General features: G+C 41.7%; 1 long non-coding RNA gene across 2 annotated transcripts; it reads left to right on the forward strand.

The window, feature by feature from the left end:
• Window positions 1-9,475: 9,475 nt before the first annotated feature.
• LOC114455662 (uncharacterized) lies at window positions 9,476-22,195 on the forward strand. 2 transcript variants are annotated; one of them, XR_003672753.1, is made up of 6 exons: window positions 9,476-9,680; window positions 17,148-17,251; window positions 17,456-17,512; window positions 18,015-18,154; window positions 21,717-21,820; window positions 22,025-22,195. It is a non-coding gene; the product is annotated as an uncharacterized LOC114455662 (long non-coding RNA). The 2 variants fall into 2 exon arrangements; XR_003672754.1 differs by lacking the exon at window positions 18,015-18,154.
• The last annotated feature ends 988 nt before the right edge of the window (window positions 22,196-23,183 follow it).

The raw sequence follows: 23,183 nt of genomic DNA on the forward strand, positions 1-23,183 counted from the left end.
AAAACTCACCGAAATTTGCACGCACCTCAGGCCTGGCGAAAAATTTGATAATTTGGTAGCGTGCACATTGCTATGGCAAATAGAGCAGGCTGTGAAAAGTGGGAGGGGCCTATCATGACAGGAAAATCTTTCGCCATTTCTTGGTAAATGCAATATCTCAGTTGTTTTTACACCAATTTACACCAAATTTGCTCAGGCCAATTCCCAAAACAGTGGTATACGTGACCGTGGGTTACCGCCCCCGGCCGCTTCATCGGAACCTATGACGCCGCTCGCGGCTTTAATTATTATTAGGTTCCGATGTCCCAGAATGGGACAGAGGAACCTATTGTTTTTGCTTTTATTTCCTATTATTATACCCCGCCCGCCTTTGATCGCTAAATCGACCCCCTAAAAATGCCCAAAAACTCACCGAAATTTGCACGCACCTCAGGCCTGGCGAAAAATTTGATAATTTGGTGGCGTGAAAAAAAACGGACAGAAAACGCACGCATAGCGTGCGTTTTTGCCGCCAAAACAAACGATGGAACCACATGACCGCCAGGTCTGACCGATTTGCACGAAAATCGCCACATGTAGTCTTGGCCCCAGAATGAGCAAAAAGTTACATTGTGACCCCGCCCAAAACCAAACAGGAAGTCAGCCATCTTGGGTCAAAGGTCAAAAATGGCGTTTCGCCCTCGAAACGCATCTGCGCGAACTAGTCTGAGGGGATTCATCCGATTCGCTTAAAACTTGGCAACACCACATAGGACCCATTGAAGATGAAAAGTTATCGAAAGAATTTCCGTATCTGTCACGGTTTGGTCGTGGCGCCGCCACAAAAATGCAATGCTAATTTTCGTTAGCACGCAAAAAATTCCAAATCTCCATAACTCTGACACACAAACTTCGATCAGCTTCAAATTTCACACAAAGGACATGTGCCCAAGCTTGGTCATGACTGCTTTGAAACATTTCCCATCATGCCTTGTGTTTTCGACCGGTGTCATTTAAGGTCATGTACACGGTTAGCATTTACAGAACGCCGTTCTAGGAAAAAGCTTATAACTCTAGAATGCAAAGTTCAAACTGCTTCATATTTGATACACACGATGATTGTCCATCCATAAACAACGCTCGATGACCAAATTACCCATCATGGCCAGTGGGAGGGGCCTATAATGACACACAAAAATCCCTCGCCATAACTACGCCGTTATACGAAAACGCTTATAACTCTAGAGTGCAAAGTTCAAACTGCTTCATATTTGATACACATGATGATCGTACAGCCATAAACAAAACTCGAGAACCAATTTACCCATAATGCCTTGCGTTCTCAGAGGGCGCCGCTTCTGTGGTCGTCCTACACGAGCAGCTGTAGTGGACAGACGATATGTCGTGTTGACTTCAAAACACTGTAGGATGAACCTACACAGAGGGTAGCAAATTGCTATGGAAGAAAAAACAGGCTGTGATCAGTGGGAGGGGCCTATAATGACACGGGAGAATCCTTCGCCATCAGCACGCTATAATAGGAAAATGCTTATAACGCTTCAATGCAAAGTTCAAACTGCTTCATATTTGATACACACGATGATTGTCCATCCATAAACAACGCTCGATGACCAAATTACCCATCATGGCCAGTGGGAGGGTCCTATAATGACACACGAAAATCCCTCGCCATCACTACGCCGTTATACGAAAACGCTTATAACTCTAGAGTGCAAAGTTCAAACTGCTTCATTTTTGATACACACGATCACTGTCCAGAGCTAAACAACAAACGATAACCAATTTACCCACAATGCCTTGCGTTCTCAGAGGGCGCCGCTTCTGTGGTCGTCCTACTTGAGCAGCTGTAGTGGACAGACGATATGTCGTGTTGACTTCAAAACACTGTAGGATGAACCTACACAGAGGGGAGCAAATTGCTATGGAAGAAAAAACAGGCTGTGATCAGTGGGAGGAGCCTATAATGACACGGGAGAATCCTTCGCCATCAGCACGCTATAATAGGAAAATGCTTATAACTCGATGACCAAATTACCCATCATGGCCAGTGGGAGGGGCCTAAAATGACACACAAAAATCCCTCGCCATAACTACGCCGTTACACAAAAACGCTTATAACTCTAGAGTGCAAAGTTCAAACTGCTTCATATTTGATACACACGATCACTGTCCAGAGCTAAACAACAAACGATAACCAATTTACCCACAATGCCTTGCGTTCTCAGAGGGCGCCGCTTCTGTGGTCGTCCTACATGAGCAGCTGTAGCAGACAGACGACATGTCGTGTTGACTTCAAAACACTGTAGGATGAATCTTATTTGATGGAAGCACATTGCTATGGCAAATAGAGCAGGCTGTGAAAAGTGGGAGGGGCCTATCATGACACAGGAGAATCCTTCGCCATCAGCACGCTGTAATAGGAAAAAGGTTATAACTCTAGAATGCTAAATTCAAACTGCTTCATATTTGATACACACGATGATTGTCCATCCATAAACAACGCTCGATGACCAAATTACCCATCATGGCCAGTGGGAGGGTCCTATAATGACACACGAAAATCCCTCGCCATCACTACGCCGTTATACGAAAACGCTTATAACTCTAGAGTGCAAAGTTCAAACTGCTTCATTTTTGATACACACGATCACTGTCCAGAGCTAAACAACAAACGATAACCAATTTACCCACAATGCCTTGCGTTCTCAGAGGGCGCCGCTTCTGTGGTCGTCCTACTTGAGCAGCTGTAGTGGACAGACGATATGTCGTGTTGACTTCAAAACACTGTAGGATGAACCTACACAGAGGGGAGCAAATTGCTATGGAAGAAAAAACAGGCTGTGATCAGTGGGAGGAGCCTATAATGACACGGGAGAATCCTTCGCCATCAGCACGCTATAATAGGAAAATGCTTATAACTCGATGACCAAATTACCCATCATGGCCAGTGGGAGGGGCCTAAAATGACACACAAAAATCCCTCGCCATAACTACGCCGTTACACAAAAACGCTTATAACTCTAGAGTGCAAAGTTCAAACTGCTTCATATTTGATACACACGATCACTGTCCAGAGCTAAACAACAAACGATAACCAATTTACCCACAATGCCTTGCGTTCTCAGAGGGCGCCGCTTCTGTGGTCGTCCTACATGAGCAGCTGTAGCAGACAGACGACATGTCGTGTTGACTTCAAAACACTGTAGGATGAATCTTATTTGATGGAAGCACATTGCTATGGCAAATAGAGCAGGCTGTGAAAAGTGGGAGGGGCCTATCATGACACAGGAGAATCCTTCGCCATCAGCACGCTGTAATAGGAAAAAGGTTATAACTCTAGAATGCTAAATTCAAACTGCTTCATATTTGATACACACGATGATTGTCCATCCATAAACAACGCTCGATGACCAAATTACCCATCATGGCCAGTGGGAGGGGCCTATAATGACACAAGAAAATCCCTCGCCATAACTACGCCGTTATACGAAAACGCTTATAACTGTAGATTGCAAAGTTCAAACTGCTTCATATTTGATACACACGATCACTGTCCAGAGCTAAACAACAAACGATAACCAATTTACCCACAATGCCTTGCGTTCTCAGAGGGCGCCGCTTCTGTGGTTGTCCTACACGAGCAGCTGTAGTGGACAGACGATATGTCGTGTTGACTTCAAAACACTGTAGGATGAACCTACACAGAGGGGAGCAAATTGCTATGGAAGAAAAAACAGGCTGTGATCAGTGGGAGGGGCCTATAATGACACGGGAGAATCCTTCGCCATCAGCACGCTATAATAGGAAAATGCTTATAACGCTTCAATGCAAAGTTCAAACTGCTTCATATTTGATACACACGATGATTGTCCATCCATAAACAACGCTCGATGACCAAATTACCCATCATGGCCAGTGGGAGGGTCCTATAATGACACACAAAAATCCCTCGCCATCACTACGCCGTTATACAAAAACGCGAGAGTGCAAAGTTCAAACTGCTTCATATTTGATACACACGATCACTGTCCAGAGCTAAACAACAAACGATAACCAATTTACCCACAATGCCTTGCGTTCTCAGAGGGCGCCGCTTTTGTGGTCGTCCAACACGAGCAGCTGTAGCGGACAGACGACATGTCGTGTTGACTTCAAAACACTGTAGGATGAAGCTTATTAGATGGAAGCACATTGCTATGGCAAATAGAGCAGGCTGTGAAAAGTGGGAGGGGCCTATCATGACACAGGAAAATCCTTCGCCATAACTACGCCGTTTTACGAAAACGCTTACAACTCCAGAATGCAAAGTTCAATGTGCTTCATATTTGATACACATGATGACCGTACAGCCCCAAACAACAAACGATAACCAAAAACACCCACAATGCCTTGCGTTCTCAGAGGGCGCCGCTTCTGTGGTCGTCCTACTTGAGCAGCTGTAGTGGACAGACGATATGTCGTGTTGACTTCAAAACACTGTAGGATGAACCTACACAGAGGGGAGCAAATTGCTATGGAAGAAAAAACAGGCTGTGATCAGTGGGAGGAGCCTATAATGACACGGGAGAATCCTTCGCCATCAGCACGCTATAATAGGAAAATGCTTATAACGCTTCAATGCAAAGTTCAAACTGCTTCATATTTGATACACACGATGATTGTCCATCCATAAACAACGCTCGATGACCAAATTACCCATCATGGCCAGTGGGAGGGTCCTATAATGACACACAAAAATCCCTCGCCATCACTACGCCGTTATACAAAAACGCGAGAGTGCAAAGTTCAAACTGCTTCATATTTGATACACACGATCACTGTCCAGAGCTAAACAACAAACGATAACCAATTTACCCACAATGCCTTGCGTTCTCAGAGGGCGCCGCTTTTGTGGTCGTCCAACACGAGCAGCTGTAGCGGACAGACGACATGTCGTGTTGACTTCAAAACACTGTAGGATGAAGCTTATTAGATGGAAGCACATTGCTATGGCAAATAGAGCAGGCTGTGAAAAGTGGGAGGGGCCTATCATGACACAGGAAAATCCTTCGCCATAACTACGCCGTTTTACGAAAACGCTTACAACTCCAGAATGCAAAGTTCAATGTGCTTCATATTTGATACACATGATGACCGTACAGCCCCAAACAACAAACGATAACCAAAAACACCCACAATGCCTTGCGTTCTCAGAGGGCGCCGCTTCTGTGGTCGTCCTACTTGAGCAGCTGTAGTGGACAGACGATATGTCGTGTTGACTTCAAAACACTGTAGGATGAACCTACACAGAGGGGAGCAAATTGCTATGGAAGAAAAAACAGGCTGTGATCAGTGGGAGGAGCCTATAATGACACGGGAGAATCCTTCGCCATCAGCACGCTATAATAGGAAAATGCTTATAACTCGATGACCAAATTACCCATCATGGCCAGTGGGAGGGGCCTAAAATGACACACAAAAATCCCTCGCCATAACTACGCCGTTACACAAAAACGCTTATAACTCTAGAGTGCAAAGTTCAAACTGCTTCATATTTGATACACACGATCACTGTCCAGAGCTAAACAACAAACGATAACCAATTTACCCACAATGCCTTGCGTTCTCAGAGGGCGCCGCTTCTGTGGTCGTCCTACATGAGCAGCTGTAGCAGACAGACGACATGTCGTGTTGACTTCAAAACACTGTAGGATGAATCTTATTTGATGGAAGCACATTGCTATGGCAAATAGAGCAGGCTGTGAAAAGTGGGAGGGGCCTATCATGACACAGGAGAATCCTTCGCCATCAGCACGCTGTAATAGGAAAAAGGTTATAACTCTAGAATGCTAAATTCAAACTGCTTCATATTTGATACACACGATGATTGTCCATCCATAAACAACGCTCGATGACCAAATTACCCATCATGGCCAGTGGGAGGGGCCTATAATGACACAAGAAAATCCCTCGCCATAACTACGCCGTTATACGAAAACGCTTATAACTGTAGATTGCAAAGTTCAAACTGCTTCATATTTGATACACACGATCACTGTCCAGAGCTAAACAACAAACGATAACCAATTTACCCACAATGCCTTGCGTTCTCAGAGGGCGCCGCTTCTGTGGTTGTCCTACACGAGCAGCTGTAGTGGACAGACGATATGTCGTGTTGACTTCAAAACACTGTAGGATGAACCTACACAGAGGGGAGCAAATTGCTATGGAAGAAAAAACAGGCTGTGATCAGTGGGAGGGGCCTATAATGACACGGGAGAATCCTTCGCCATCAGCACGCTATAATAGGAAAATGCTTATAACGCTTCAATGCAAAGTTCAAACTGCTTCATATTTGATACACACGATGATTGTCCATCCATAAACAACGCTCGATGACCAAATTACCCATCATGGCCAGTGGGAGGGTCCTATAATGACACACAAAAATCCCTCGCCATCACTACGCCGTTATACAAAAACGCGAGAGTGCAAAGTTCAAACTGCTTCATATTTGATACACACGATCACTGTCCAGAGCTAAACAACAAACGATAACCAATTTACCCACAATGCCTTGCGTTCTCAGAGGGCGCCGCTTTTGTGGTCGTCCAACACGAGCAGCTGTAGCGGACAGACGACATGTCGTGTTGACTTCAAAACACTGTAGGATGAAGCTTATTAGATGGAAGCACATTGCTATGGCAAATAGAGCAGGCTGTGAAAAGTGGGAGGGGCCTATCATGACACAGGAAAATCCTTCACCATAACTACGCCGTTTTACGAAAACGCTTACAACTCCAGAATGCAAAGTTCAATGTGCTTCATATTTGATACACATGATGACCGTACAGCCCCAAACAACAAACGATAACCAAAAACACCCACAATGCCTTGCGTTCTCAGAGGGCGCCGCTTCTGTGGTCGTCCTACACGAGCAGCTGTAGCGGACAGTCGATATGTCGTGTTGACTTCAAAACACTGTAGGATGAACCTACACAGAGGGGAGCAAATTGCTATTGAAGAAACAACAGACAGTGGTCAGTGGGAGGGGCCTAAAATGTCACTGCAAAATTCTTCGCCATCAACACGCTGTAATAGGAAAATGCTTATAACGCTCCAATGCAAAGTTCAAACTGCTTCATATTTGATACACACAATGATTGTCCATCCATAAACTACGCTCGATGACCAAATTACCCATCATGGCCAGTGGGAGGGGCCTATCATGACACAGGAAAATCCTTCGCCATAACTACGCTGTTTTACGAAAACGCTTACAACTCCAGAATGCAAAGTTCAAAGTTCTTCATATTTGATACACATGATGACCGTACAGCCCCAAACAACAAACGATAACCAAAAACACCCACAATGCCTTGCGCTCTCAGAGGGCGCCGCTTCTTGGGCCGTCCTACGCCAGCAACTCTAGCGGTAAGACGACATGTCGTGTTGACTTCAAAACACTGTAGGATGAATCTTATTTGATGGAAGCACATTGCTATGGCAAATAGAGCAGGCTGTGAAAAGTGGGAGGGGCCTATCATGACACAGGAAAATCCCTCGCCATAACTACGCCGTTATACGAAAACGCTTATAACTCTAGAGTGCAAAGTTCAAACTGCTTCATATTTGATACACACGATCACTGTCCAGAGCTAAACAACAAACGATAACCAATTTACCCACAATGCCTTGCGTTCTCAGAGGGCACCGCTTCTGTGGTCGTCCTACACGAGCAGCTGTAGTGGACAGACGATATGTCGTGTTGACTTCAAAACACTGTAGGATGAATCTTATTAGATGGAAGCACATTGCTATGGCAAATAGAGCAGGCTGTGAAAAGTGGGAGGGGCCTATCATGACACAGGAAAATCCTTCGCGATAAGTACGCCGTTATACGAAAACGCTTACAACTCCAGGCCAATTCCCAAATCCCCAACAGTGGTATACGTGACCGTGGGTTACCGCCCCCGGCCGCTTCATCGGAACCTATGACACCGCTCGCGGCTTTAATTATTATTATTTCCGAAACACATACATGACGAAATCTGAATATTGTTAGTATCCTAATACAATATATTGTCTTCATGAAGTATATTGGGTCCGTATTTGATCAGATATGGTGCATATCAAAAAACTCCGGATATGCAAGAGAAAAGTCAGTATTCTAGACAGAATCAAAAACTGGACATTTTGGGATTCTTGGTATTCTCACCCTCAGGTTGTGTCCAGAACACATATATGACATAATCTAAATGTTGTTAGTATCCTAATACAATATATTGTCTTCATGAAGTATATGGGGTTCATATTTGACCAGATATGGTGCATATCAAAAAAACTCCAGATATGCATCAGAAACGTATTCTAGACAGAATCAAAAACCGGATATTCTCGATTCTTGCTCTTTTAGCTCAGTGTGTATTTACAATAGTTATCTTTATTCTTTTCATTAATGGCTGCATTCCTACACTTAAAAAATACAATTTAATATGGAAGTAATTCAAGTAATCAGATTACGGTACTTTGATTGAGTAATGTAAGGAATTACTTTACAAATTACATTTTTGGGCATGTTCTCTGTAATCTGTAACTGATTACATTTTGAGAGTAACCTTCCCAAAACTGTATGCTCCATACTATGCACTACAAACTAATATACTGTCTACTATATACTATAGGTATGTTTAGGATGATGACTGATGACAACTGTTCCCAATGAAGTATATTGACAAATTGCCACTGCCTTTATTATACAACATACTACTGCACATGAATTATACTTAGTACACATACCATATCAGTCTGGGTAAGAATTGAAAGTGAATGTAATTCAGCAGAGATACATTTTTCAAATATTAACTGATACATTTTATTTTTATTAATGTGAGAAATGCAAATAGTAATGGTTGCTTTTTAAAAATTATATCCAGCAGGTTCTAATCAGCTTTAAGCCAGAAATATCCCCTTCACAGGCCAACTTTTCACTGGGAAATTGGGGCTACTACACATGAATGGGCAAGTGAAAAAGTAAATCATAAAGATATTTTACCATCATGATTATTTATACACATAAACAACAATTCAAATAAAATGCTTGAGTTTGTTTTGATCATTGTGAAATAAAAAAAAATTAAGCCCACAAACCTGTAAGGAAATTATCTTATTTGTTTCAGGGTTTACTGATGAACTGACTTGATGCTCTTTTGTTCAATTTTGAGAATTAAAAATAGACTTTATTTTTTGTATTGCTGGATTGAAGATCATTATTATTAACTTGCATTAGCTCGTCAGCTTTCTGCATAATATCTAGCGGAAAATTGCATGGCGAAGCATAACGGCAACATAGAGCAGCTAGCATCAGCTTACGCACAGTGTCCGTGAAAGGATTTAGGACTGAGCCTTTATTATGATTGTCTATGACAACGGTGGTCAGTAGGAGGCGGTAATGCGACTAAAGGCTTGCAAGCTGCCGTTAATCAACAATGAAGAAGAAGTACAACAGCACAGCGTCGTTGGTGGAAGGATGTGAAATTAAGTTTGAAAAAAAAACTTTCCTTAAAAAGTTCATTTGAATTAAGCCGTTCTCATTGCCGGACGTGGAGGTGTATTTGGAGGATCTGATGTGGATGAATGGAGATGTGAGCGAAGGCCCGTGCTCTCAAATAAGTTACTGTAATTCCACGTGGAGGACAGAGGTAAGCTATCATGACAATCCACCAGCTTAATATAAACAGTAACGTGAAAATGTTCTTTAAAGTTCCACTAAATTGTATCCTTTAATAAAGTTATGTAGTGGAAGTATTGTTGCGTGCTAAACTAAAAGAAACGTATTTCCTCCCCATGTATGTAGGAAAATACAATTAATTCACCCCATTTGGACATTAAAAAAGTCTAGGGATGTTGCTAACCTTCTAATTTACCGTTGCATTCAAATAGAATAATATTCGCAGATTCGACTTCCTCGCATCGTTATTACACGATCGGAAGGTGGTTCAAGCACTAACTCTACCTCTTTGTATTTAGTAACACTAAGAGCGTTGTACAGGGCAGTCATTTCTTTAGGGGGTCCGCCTGCCGAACTGAAATGTTACAATGGCAATGAGCTGCGAATCAAGAGTGTGTGTCTGTGTGGCACTCCCAAAAATCGGTCAGCCACAATTTATGTGTAAGAGCTGAAATATCCATAGCTTTGGTATATTTTTTTCAATGTATTTATTTTTAGTTTTTTTTATTGTGAACATTTGGGTGCTTTTACTATAATTCCATCAAAAGTAATGAGGAGTGGAACTTCTGTGCGGGAACTAGTTCCTCTAGGGACAGGTAAAGGGGTGGCGCTTTCCCCCGTCTCTTCAGAAGTATTCTGGAGAGCTGTGAGCATAGATCGTGTCCTGACTTCTCTGTTTCACCTGCATTATACAGGTCAATAAATGTTCCAAGCACTACAGAATGTAGAGTATAAGTAAACATTGTTATCACTGGAGGTGTTAAGCGAAGCTTAGAGCATGTTTAGCCGAGTTATGTGTAGTTTTAAAGACTAAAAGTTCAATCGGCAGCCGCCATTTTGGCTCAAACCAGACAGGCAAAGTTCAATCGGCAGCCGCCATTTTGGCTCAAACCAGACAGACAAAGTGCAGCAGCAGCCGCCATTTTGGCTCAGAATAGACGCCCGTTTCACCTAGTTTACAGTATAGTAGTTACATAGTATGTCTTATGTTTTACAGTTCTGTTTTGTTGACATTAATAATAATACATATCACAAACATTAATCCTTAAGTCCAGCCCCTTGAGAGAGACAAAAGGTTTATTACATGCCAAAATGCATGAGAACTGTGAACTTATGTAGTAAATGATGATAAATAGGTTATCCTGAAACAAAGTATATGCACTGTATGTACAGAATGGGTTATTTATAAACAGTATTGTTTATTGGTTAAAACTGAATTGTATCTTGAGTGATGAGAGATGATGTAAATGTGAGTTATGAGAAATTATATAATTAGCAAAATGTGTGCAAAATCAGGAAACTGGACTAAGGAAATATGTAGTGGTCATGTGATTGTGATGATGTATGTCATTAAACGAGAAGTATTCTGGAGAACTGTGAGCACAGATCGTGTCCTGACTTCTCTGTTTCACCTGCATTATACAGGTACTTTTATTTGCTATTGTGGTCCTTCATTCTTGGGACCCGTAACATCTGCAGAGTCGGTGACCGCACTGATGGGCTTTGTCCACTGGCCTGTAGCTGGAGCTAACTCGGAGTTTCCACCAGCAGAGCTCCAGCTCTCGGAGCTAAAACTATAACTAAGCTGACCCCATCTAGCTGCTGGGCCAGAGCGCTGCTCCAAAGCGGGCAGGTGGTAATAGGCAGGTTATCAACAATTCTGAAAAAACGAAAATCATTCATTTTTTAAGTTTACGCTTGTTCTAATGGCCATCCGTACGCAGCTATTCGTACTTAAAGCCTAATTTAAGGTTCAGCGTCAGGACCTACGCCGGGGGCATGCCGTCAACGTGACGCTCGGAGGTTGGCCCTTTTATTTCTAAATGGAGGAAACGCCTCGCTAAGCGATTGGCAGCCGTGCCGCTAGGGGGTTGTGGCTGTGTGCTGCACAAATGGGCATTAATGGGCATTAAAAAGCCCTTGTTTATTTTCTGGTCACAGAAAAATATGTTTTTAAAGCATCTTAAAATGTAATTTTTTTCTGGATTATTACTTAACTACTGTACCAACCATGTGTTTTGTTGGACACAAACATTAAATCAACGGTTTTAAAACGTGCACTTTATTTTTCAATACAAACTTAGATAATTTGTAAACAAAGTATAAAAGTGTATGGAGCGGATTGTTGACTGCTCCGGTCAACAGTCACTCCTGGGGTGAGGAGACCCCGACCCCGCCGTAGAGCGGAGAGGGAGCAGCGAGGGAACCGGGTCCGTGGGGAGTTGGTGAGGGACAGCGCTGTAAAGATCTCTTTAAGGCGGGCATACGATTTTTTGCTTAATTTGAGCCGATTTTCAACTCGTGCTTCTATTTTGTGGGATCGTGGTGCGAGTCTCAGCTAAATCATGCGTCGTGCGTCTTGCTGGGGTCACGAGAAGCGATGAACACCTCATGACCAGCTCCCAATCAGCAATCGTATAGTCATAAGGAAATCAAACATGTTTGAAATCCAGTCGCTCCTCATGAGCTCCTCATGAGGGTATCTCACAGTTGAAGCAGGGCCACGGACTGCCTTACCGTAAACGCTCACATTGCGCATGCGCGAACACCGTAGGACCGCTGTGAAAATGAAGGACTGTACTGCCCACGTCTGTCCAGCCAGCTCCTGGCTCATCACATCGCTGTCTTTTCTTTTTTTAAAGCTCTTTTTGCTGAGATTTGCGAGTGTCTCTCCACTCCCCTTTTTTTTCTTCGTCTGTTTTGATGGCGAAGCTTCAGAGTTCTTTTTTTTCTTCTAATTTGTACGTTGCATTTCCGGAAACAAGACCCCGACGTGTCGTGTATGGACGCACAATGTGAGCAGCAGTGACGTGCAGTCAGGGTAGGCAAGGTAGGCAGTGCCTACCCAAGGGTGAATTGATATTTTGATTATTATTTTTATTTTTATTATTTTTATTTTTTTTATTATAAATTATTTATTTTTCTATTTCCAATAGCCTACAGTAGCTATAAGTTTGAAAGTGTCCGCATTTTGTGCGTTTCATAGCCCAAATTACTAAACAGCGCTGTTTCCTGGAACAGCTGCACAGTCATTTTTTTTTTTTTTTCCCTCCCAAAGGCACGTCGCTCTTCTGCCTCCGTTCTCATTGCGTGATTTTATGTGTTTGCGCATGCGCAGTCAGGTTCCCAATGTGACATAAATTTATGCGTAAAGGCAGCGTAGAGCTGCCTTTGCACGTAACTGCGCTATGCTAAATGCTATACGTAAGTTCACAGCACATTAGTGAATAGATGACACGTGACTGCTGCTGCTACGTTCTCTAGCTAGTGGGCGTGATAACGCTACAGTCAGGATGACGACGCTAGAGATGATAGAGACTTTGTTTTGAGGAAAAACGACAGCTTTTGAAAGATGGAGACCAACACCTGAGTTACCAGAGCTTCAGCAAAGGTAAGGTCTGAACATGTTTCATACTTTTCACAGTGAATGGTACAAAAGGAAGGATTGGCTTTGTGGATGCTCCTCACTGAGGCTGTTCTAAGTTGTCATTTTATCTGTGTTTCTGTGTTTCCAACACAAACAACAGATGTGCTGTTGTCATGAGATATATCTTGTTGGAGAGTATGGAGGCTATATTAAATAATTCTTTGTTTCTTTAATGGTGTTTATGATGTTGATTTTGTTAGATGGCTAAACACTTGTTCATGTGGATCTTATTGGGTTTTTTCTTTCTTATTATGAATTTTATATTTTGATAAGCGCATTGAGATGACTTTGTTGGAAATTGCTTTACAAATAAAATTGATTTGAATTGAATTAACACTTGACAGCAGAAACATATGAAATTGTCATTGGTGGTCTCGATTTGCAACGTGCCTACCCAGCCCTTGTGGTCACGGCACGTCACTGGTGAGCAGTCAGATCGTGTCAGAGTGTCGGTCCGTACAGTGTGAGAACATGAATCGTGAGCTGTGCACATTCGGGCTCTGCACCTGAGTCACACAGTTTGAGCTGGAGCTGAGTATAACGATTGAAAAAATCGCACAGTGTATCCCAGCCTTTAAAGATAATGTCATGTCTGCTCCTCTGGCAGCCTCCACAGCATGTTGGTCAAATAGTTCACCTCCGTACTGAGATTATAACCCTAACATAATCTAATAAACAAACGTGTCCGTTCACTTTCTAAACAAAAATTATTATTTATTTATTTATTTTTAGCAAAAATAAATTTTCCAGTAGAGCGTTGCATGCGCATATACAATCTCAGTACGATCCACACTCAGTACATGACACCGGGAGTCATTGACAGACCGGCCCACTTCATGCGCTGTGTGGGGAGCCAGCCAGCCAGCCGGCAACACAAGTGTCATGTCCCTTGATGAAAAAAATTGCATTTGATGTTGCTTTAGACCATAATCGTATAGTAATCATTAACTTGAACACTTAAGTAGCCTACAGTAAAATAATTGCCTTTTCTGCTTTTTCACTGAAATGTGCAGGTACGTCTTCACAGAAATTTGTCACTGTTTGTTGAAGGAACCAATATTTTATTTACTGGATTACTGCACTATAACGTGTCACTGGTAAGAAAGACCCTATTTTTTGTTTACAGAAAGCACTAATTGCATATCGTGAGGTACCCAGAGGTTCCCACCCCAACTCAGCAGCAGTCCAGACCTTTTTGTCTTTAGCCCAGGCGAGACGCTTCTGACGCTGTCTCTTGTTCAAGAGTGGTTTAACACAAGGAATGCGACAGCTGAAACCCATGTCTTGCATACGTCTGTTTATGGTGGTTCTTGAAGTACTGACTTCAGCTGCAGTCCGCTCTTTGTGAATCTCCCCCACATTTTTGAATGATTTTGTTTCACAATCCTCTCCAGGGCATGGTTATCCCTATTGCTGGTACACTTTTTTCCACCACATCTTTTCCTTCCCATCGCCTCTCTATTAATGTGCTTGGACACAGAGCTCTGTGAACAGCCAGTCTCTTTAGCGATAACCTTTTGTGTCTTGCCCTCCTTGTGCAAGGTGTCAATGGACAACTGTCAGGTCAGCAGTCTTCCGCGTGATTGTGTTGCCTACAGAACTAGACTGAGAGACCATTTAAAGGCCTTTGCAGGTGTTTTGAGTTAATTAGCTGTCTTCAATATTGAACCTCTCCACAATATTCTAATTTTCTGAGACACTCAATTTGGGGTTTTCATTAGTTGTCGGTTATAATCATTAACTTTAAAAGAAATAAACACTTGAAATATGTCAGTCTGTGTGAAATGAATGTATACATTATAAAAGTTTGACTTTTTGAATGGAATTACTGAAATAAGTCAACTTTTTCATGATATACTAATTACATGACCAGCACCTGTGTATATTTACCAGTGAAATGTCTCTCTAAGTAGAGTCCTAGATATTACAGGGGGTATGATCATAATGTCACACACAATATATTTACGTTCCGTGTATAGATAATCCGAAGCGCAGCGTGAGAGCTTTGGATTACTGTGAGCGTTTCATTTTTAGTAGCCGATATATCGCCCCGTATTGCTTTTGACATGATCTGACGTGTTTGTGACCCAATGCGACCAGTGGTTGGACAAAACAGATTATCACCTTAAATGGACTATTCCTGTGGTTAGTAGTGGTGAAGATGACAAGAAAGTGATTTGGCAGCTTAACACCTCAGCTGACTTAGCTGATAGTTTACTTTGCTGCTGCTGCACACACATACAGTACACACACCCTGAAGCAGTGTTTGTCAGATTCACAATTACAATAGCCCTGATATAGCCATGTGTTTTACTGTAATGTGCAGTTTTTTGGCTGAAAACTATAACGAGTGTGTGGATAACAAATGAAAATTCCTATAGTGATCACTGATTACCTTCTCCAAGTGCGTTGCATGAAGGCCATTAAACAGCCTGTTTTTAGAAGTGTCATGAAAGTGACTTTTCAGAGGGCTAAAACTCCAGTAAACAGACGAGTTTGGGAAAATAAACCTTAAATACTATGTTGTTGGGGTTCTTAGAACAAGTGGAGATGGGTGAAAAATAGCATAATACCGGACCTTTAAAGAGTAAAAACATTAATGGGCGACCGTGGCTCAGGTGGTAGTGGGTCGTCTTCTGATCGAGAGGTTGGGGGTTCGATCCCAGTACCTGACTATGTGTCGAAGTGTCCTTGGGCAAGACACTGAACCCTAAGTTGATCCCAGTGGTCGACAAGCACCTTGCATGGCAGTCCTGTCCCACTGGTGTGTGAATGTGAGAGTGATTGGGTGAATGAGCTGATATGTAAAGCGCTTTGAGACTGCTTCAGTGTGGTGATAAAGCGCTATATAAATCAAGTCCATTTACCATTTATTGTAACGGTAGTTACTTTTGCTTTTCATGTGCTTTTTTAAGAAAATTATTTGATTTTAAATTAGAGGAAATAAATTACTTGCATACAATAACACTAATAGATGTAAATATATGCCATAAATTAGCAGCCTATGAGCTCTTTGAGTCTGCAACTATTGTAGGCTTTTTAAATGTGTAAATACTAATTGTGAAGCAGATTCTAGTTATTATGTATTGCATTTCATGTGTTTGTAAGGAACCTGTTTACAAAAATAGTTTTATTTTTCTATGTATTTTTTTTTAGAAAAATTGTAATGTACTTCGTTTGCATTGCTGTTTTTAAAGTTTATTTTGTGTAATATTTACAGGTTAAGAGCTGAATAAGAATAATTATAATATAATGAAAATAAATAAATAAATAAACCTATGGTTTCCCTACATCTGTCTTCTTCTTTCTGTAAAGCTGCCGCAGTACTTGCAAATTTCTCTCTGAAAAAGACAAGATGTGCTTTTCATTTATTTGCGTTGGCAGAAGCTACTGTTCATCTAATCTATACAAGTATCCAAGCTGTAATTAATTTTTTTTTCATGGCCCCCATTTTTTTTAGACTACAGGGCACAAAATCACCCTCATAATATTTTCCTAATATCATACCCTGATTATGAGCTACGAACTGCAGCCATTAACACACACAGAAGTTGATCACAAGAACCGAGGAGCACCAATAGACTCATTACGCCACAGAAAACCGCTGCTAGTCTGGTTTTTTATTTTTTTGTATTTCTGTTTTGTTTTTAAATAATAATGTACAGTATTATTGGTTATTTATTATTTTAATAAGTTCTTTAAAAAGGTAAAACATTTTTCTCAATATCTCTGTGGTAGTATATAAAGGGGGACCTAATGAAGACCTTCAGTAGTGTTATAGTGATTGTTGTGTTACAATTTATATGCTAAATTAATGGTCATTTAAAACAGAAAAATAAGACTACGGGGGGAAAAAAAAAATTTCACTCGCATTTGTGCGCATTGGTGAAAAACCTGTGAAAATCAATGTCTGTGTGTCAATAATATTTTTTCCCTTATTAATATGGATATTGGGTATGAACTGATCTGTGTATGGAAGTTAAGCATGTCATTTGTATCACTTTATTTCAGGAACTGAAAGTGGTGCCATCGTGGGGGCCAAAACCATAGCTCTGATCACCATCTATTTGCCTATAACCCCATCTGTGGGGTGGGCCACTAATGGTCTTAGCCAGGTGAGTGCATGTGTTTCGTGTAGTTATGTTTCTCCCTCTGTGGAACTGATGTAATAAAAGGCCGATTGAAGCCCCTCTCACAGCAGTCTGTTCATAGAGGGGGGACTGTGACAAAAAACAGACCGAAGCGTATTCTGATCCACTCTGTCATATGAACCCTGTCCTCTGTTGCGTTGTTTCCACTGATTATGTTATCTGATTTAGATCCCCACATCAAGCTCCTGGAATTTACAAGGATATCCATGTAGCTACAGTTTGGAGGTGAGTGCTTTGAATAAGTGTGTTGATGGCAATCAGCTTCTACTGCTGTGGTGGGACATGATGCGAACAAAAGGCCGAATTGTAGCGCTACTGCAAGGCAGTGTGTTCTCGATGCATCACGCAGTGACAAAAACCGACCGAAGCGTTTGTCTGATCCCACAACAGCTTTTCTTCCTAGGTAATGTGACAAAGGTCCTCATCCACTCTGTTGGACCACTTTGGATATGAATGTTTTCTGTTTCTTGAATAAATTAATCGATTAAAAAAACATACAAATATTTTTTTAGCACTGACGACAACAATGCACAATATAAAATAAAATGTTTAACTTGACCCCATTTGTGTACATTACATAATGTACAAGCCTTTAACTGACTGTGCTGCTGAAAGATGGAATAATTTAATAATAATTTATTTGGGCTTCATACACATGCTCAAAGTGTTTTTTAATTGATTCCCTCTATCGTTAGTTAGAGGATGATTTGCTCCTTTCTTACTGCAGGGCGAGCACAAACACCTCGCTCCAATTTGATGAAGCGTTCCCACTTGGATGACGAATTGGACGCGGCACTGAGCTGGAGAAGCCACGCCTCCAGGAAGTGCTCTGCTGTGATTGACACGTAAACAGACACGCCCACAGAGGTGGGCATTTCAGCGTCCTTCCCGCAGTGCTATGTATGTATTTTCTACAGTCTATGTATGTACCGGCGAACGCTCAGCCCCCACACTCTGTCTCATGTTTATAAAGCAGCATGCGCTCGGCTACGGAGTGGGTGGAAGGAGGGCGGGTCGTTCTCTGGCGGGGAGAAGGAAATCAGTGTCTTGTCTGTAGACACACCCACTCATGACTATACATAAGTAAGCCGCTTATCAGCTCGTTTGTGTAGAATTGCTCAGAAAGTGACTTCTCAGAGGGCTAAAACTTTGGAAAGCAGGTGAGTTTGGGAAAATAAACCTCAAGTACTATGTTTTTGGGGTTCTTAGAACTGTATTTGCACGATACCCACTAGGGCTGCCAGCTTTGGTCGTTTAGTCGACTATTGGTCGATGCCGTAGTGGTCGACCAAGATTTTCATTGGTCGACCAGCAACGATATCAGTTTAAATAGCGTATTAAAACAAAAAATGCAATGCACTTATATAGGTGATAAGGATTAAATATCAATATAATGTATTTAATGCCTAAACATGCTTCTATGTCCAGCAACAGCTCTGTGCAAGTGCGTGCTGCTCTGCAAAAAATAAAGTGTTGCGCTTCAGCTGTCACTGTGCAGTCCTCAGAGCAGAGAGGGAACAAAACACACAAGCATCCACTGTTAAATCAGTTCTTTTTCTGCACAAGAACATGGATTATCCTTATATTTGATACGTGGATTATGTAAATAAATCCACTGCTGTCTCTGGCGGAGCGGAGTGCACTGCTCACCTGTGTTTGACGTGCTGGTTTTCCCGTGTGCTGATTTGATGTTGACATCAGCAGTTTATTACTAAAAGCCGGCTTACCACTAAAACAAATATAAATATGTCATTTGTATGAGGAAAAAATAGGTTTTAATTCTCGGTTTCAGGTCGGGCACGGATATAAATCCCTAATGTTTGTCTGACCTGTAGGTTTCACTTTTGCTTTGTCAGGTTCTGGTCAAAGCTTGAATAAGGTCCATATCATAGATGGTCTGTGTTTAAAAGCAAATTGGCACCACAAAAAGCCAAAACAAAATATTTGTCTCTATTTCCTACTCATTCATTCTGCCTTTTTTTTGGTCGACTAATCGCTACGTGTGCCATAGTCTTGATCGACCAACCATTTCCTTGGTTGACTACAGCCCTAATACCCACGGTGCCAAATTGTAACGGTTCCTACTATACAAGAAATTCTACACAACGGTACTCCCGGTGCCAGTTTCGGCTACATAGCGGCTGCATCTACTCTCCTCCCGGCTTCTCACCGCACAGTCTAAGCTCACTGCACGCTATTCACTTGAAAACATACTAACATGGCAATCACTGCAATTGAACTACACAGCTGCTGAATGATTGGCTGTTTGCCTGTTACTGGTGACGTCTGGAGATATGATTGGCTGTTCGTGTGTTTCTGCCGGCATGAAGGAACTGAAGACAGCTCTGCTTCGACAGAAACTCGCTTCAAAACAAACTACAAGCTAAAGTTCTGTCTCACCTGGATGCATTCACGGCTTACAGTCACAAACATGAGACAACACATGGCAGAAGCACCAGGCCCGAGCGGCGGGTCTGCTGTGTCGTCGTCAGTGGCATCACTAATTTTGCTCAAATAACCAAACTCCAAAACTCCCATTTGAAACTATTTTAGCTACAAACGAGGCAGAGACGGGAAAGCAATAGGAGATCCACTGTGCAGGCGTTGACACCAGCTATAGGAGCCGAAGGAAGGAACACTTTTTTTGTTTGTTTTTTCCGCACAGACTTTTTTTTTTAACAGATGTACAATGTACAAACAATATTTACAAATTATATACATACAAAGGAAGGATCACATCCAATTTCATAAAACACCAGTGACGTCACCCAATAAATGCATACAAATATAGTTCTATTTCATCCTTACTGACCGCCAGCACTGGATGTTCCATGTCGCGCTGGTCGAGTAATTATATCAACAGTCACCTGTGACCCCTGGATGACCCGGAGAGTCTATATGTACTGGCGTCATCAGGTGATCTGTTCCTTCTATCTTCTCGCGATTGCGGATAACGATAGCATATCGGTTGTTTCCTATTCACAGCTATTATTCATGAATAATATCTATCTATAAAAGCAAGGAATGTTTGTGTGTCTGTGTGTGGAGCAAATATCTCCCCGACGCGGTGTGAAACTTAGTCAACGGGTTCCAAATACCCCAAGCACATTGCGTTCTCTTCCGGTTGTGCCGGGCCGGATCTTTGTCCCAGTGGCTTTGCAGGCCTTGGAGCGTAGCATGCAGGTTGGCCAAGCGAGGCAGCAGTTTGCGCCAGGCTCCACATGCCCCTCCTAGGCAGGGACATTTGGCAGGAATGGGTGCAGATCACCCATACCCACGACCGACTGCTCGTCCATCTGGCCTGCCCAGATTTTAAATGAGAGGAAATAAATTACTTGCATACAATAACACTAATAGATGTAAATATATGCCATAAATTAGCAGCCTATGAGCTCTTTGAGTCTGCAACTATTGTAGGCTTTTTAAATGTGTAAATACTAATTGTGAAGCAGATTCTAGTTATTATGTATTGAATTTCATGTGTTTGTAAGGAACCTGTTTACAAAAATAGTTTTATTTTTCTATGTATTTTTTTTAGAAAAATTGTAATGTACTTCGTTTGCATTGCTGTTTTTAAAGTTTATTTTGTGTAATATTTACAGGTTAAGAGCTGAATAAGAATAATTATAATATAATGAAAATAAATAAATAAATAAACCTATGGTTTCCCTACATCTGTCTTCTTCTTTCTGTAAAGCTGCCGCAGTACTTGCAAACTTCTCTCTGAAAAAGACAAGATGTGCTTTTCATTTATTTGCGTTGGCAGAAGCTACTGTTCATCTAATCTATACAAGTATCCAAGCTGTAATTAATTTTTTTCCCATGGCCCCCATTTATTTTAAAAATGCCCCCATTTTTTTAGACTACAGGGCACAAAATTACCCCATAATATTTTCGTAATATCATACCCTGATTATGAGCTACGAACTGCAGCCATTAACACACACAAAAGTTGATCACAAGAACCGAGGAGCACCAATAGACTCATTACGCCACAGAAAACCGCTGCTTGTCTGGTTTTTTATTTTTCTGTATTTCTGTTTTGTTTTTAAATAATAATGTACAGTATTATTGGTTATTTATTATTTTAATAAGTTCTTTAAAAAGGTAAAACATTTTTCTCAATATCTCTGTGGTAGTATATAAAGGGGGACCTAATGAAGACCTTCAGTAGTGTTATAGTGATTTTTGTGTTACAATTTATATGCTAAATTAATGGTCATTTAAAACAGAAAAATCTTCCAAATGAAGACTACGGGAAAAAAAAAAAAAAAAAACATTTCACTCGCATCTGTGCACATTGGTGAAAAACCTGTGAAAATCAATGTCTGTGTGTCAATGATATTTTTCCCCTTATTAATATGGATATTGGGTATGAACTGATCTGTGTATGGAAGTTAAGCATGTCATTTGTATCACTTTATTTCAGGAACTGAAAGTGGTGCCATCGTGGGGGCCAAAACCATAGCTCTGATCACCATCTATTTGCCTATAACCCCATCTGTGGGGTGGGCCACTAATGGTCTTAGCCAGGTGAGTGCATGTGTTTCATGTAGTTATGTTTCTCCCTCTGTGGAACTGATGTAATAAAAGGCCGATTGAAGCCCCTCTCACAGCAGTCTGTTCAATGAGGGGGGACTGTGACAAAAAACAGACCGAAGCGTATTCTGATCCACTCTGTCATATGAACCCTGTCCTCTGTTGCGTTGTTTCCACTGATTATGTTATCTGATTTAGATCCCCACATCAAGCTCCTGGAATTTACAAGGATATCCATGTAGCTACAGTTTGAAGGTGAGTGCTTTGAATAAGTGTGTTGATGGCAATCAGCTTCTACTGCTGTGATGGGATATGATGCGAACAAAAGGCCGAATTGTAGCGCTACTGCAAGGCAGTGTTCTTTTTTTTTTTTCTTTTTTTTTTTACCTTGTCTGCACATGCTGTCTAAGGTCAACACTACAAGAAGTGGAATCATTATGAGACAGCAATGCATGTTTTGTTATTGCAATAAAATAAATTGATTTATTTTATTGCTTAATTGTGACCATCACCAGCCCTCCCTAAGGAATGGTAAGAAATCTTTTATTATAGGGAGGATATAAAAAGGGAGAGCAGTGTTACACCTAGGTGGAGGGGGGAAAGCGAGCAGGGAGGAGAGACTCAGGGTGTACTCACTGGCAACCAGGGCCGTTCCTAACCAGCTCTGTGCATGTGTGAAACCATGGGGGGCCATTGTCTGGCCTGCGTAGGTATGAACTGCACCACGGGGGTTAACGGCCCGATGGTCCTGCTAGAAGAGGTGGTCCAAACAGCGTGCCAGACTGGCACGGTTGGCCGCGCATGCGCACGCACAACTCGACTCGCGCGCAAAATGTGATGACGTTGGTACCGCGCGACGCTTTACGGCACATAAACATACGCATTCCGCAATGATGGCGGTGTCAGAAGTGCTCGTTAGCCGATGAAAAGTTTAGAGTTGGCGTTACCTGATATATATATGAACAACACTACAGAGAACTCATGGAGGAAGAGGACAACATGACCGTCAGGACTTCTTTGTTCAGCCGACAGCGGGACAGTAACGGAGTGTAGCAGCTCATCATCAGGTCCGGGTATTTCCGAGGGTATAAATATACATATAAACACATATTACTGGTATATTAACCCATATAAACCAGAAAATATGAAAATGGGACATTTTACTGCTGCAAATGTGTAACATATTACTGGTAATTTGTGTACAGGACACATGTGGTTGGCTATTATATAACCCAGAAAAATGTGGAAATTGGACATTGTATTGCTGCTAATGTATAAATAATATAAATATATATGTGGTGTTTCAGTGTTCTGGGACACATACTCACAAACTCTGTAGAATGAAAACAAACAGTGT

Source organism: Gouania willdenowi, chromosome 21 (genome assembly GCF_900634775.1).
Source record: "Gouania willdenowi chromosome 21, fGouWil2.1, whole genome shotgun sequence".
NCBI classification, from domain to species: domain Eukaryota; kingdom Metazoa; phylum Chordata; class Actinopteri; order Blenniiformes; family Gobiesocidae; genus Gouania; species Gouania willdenowi.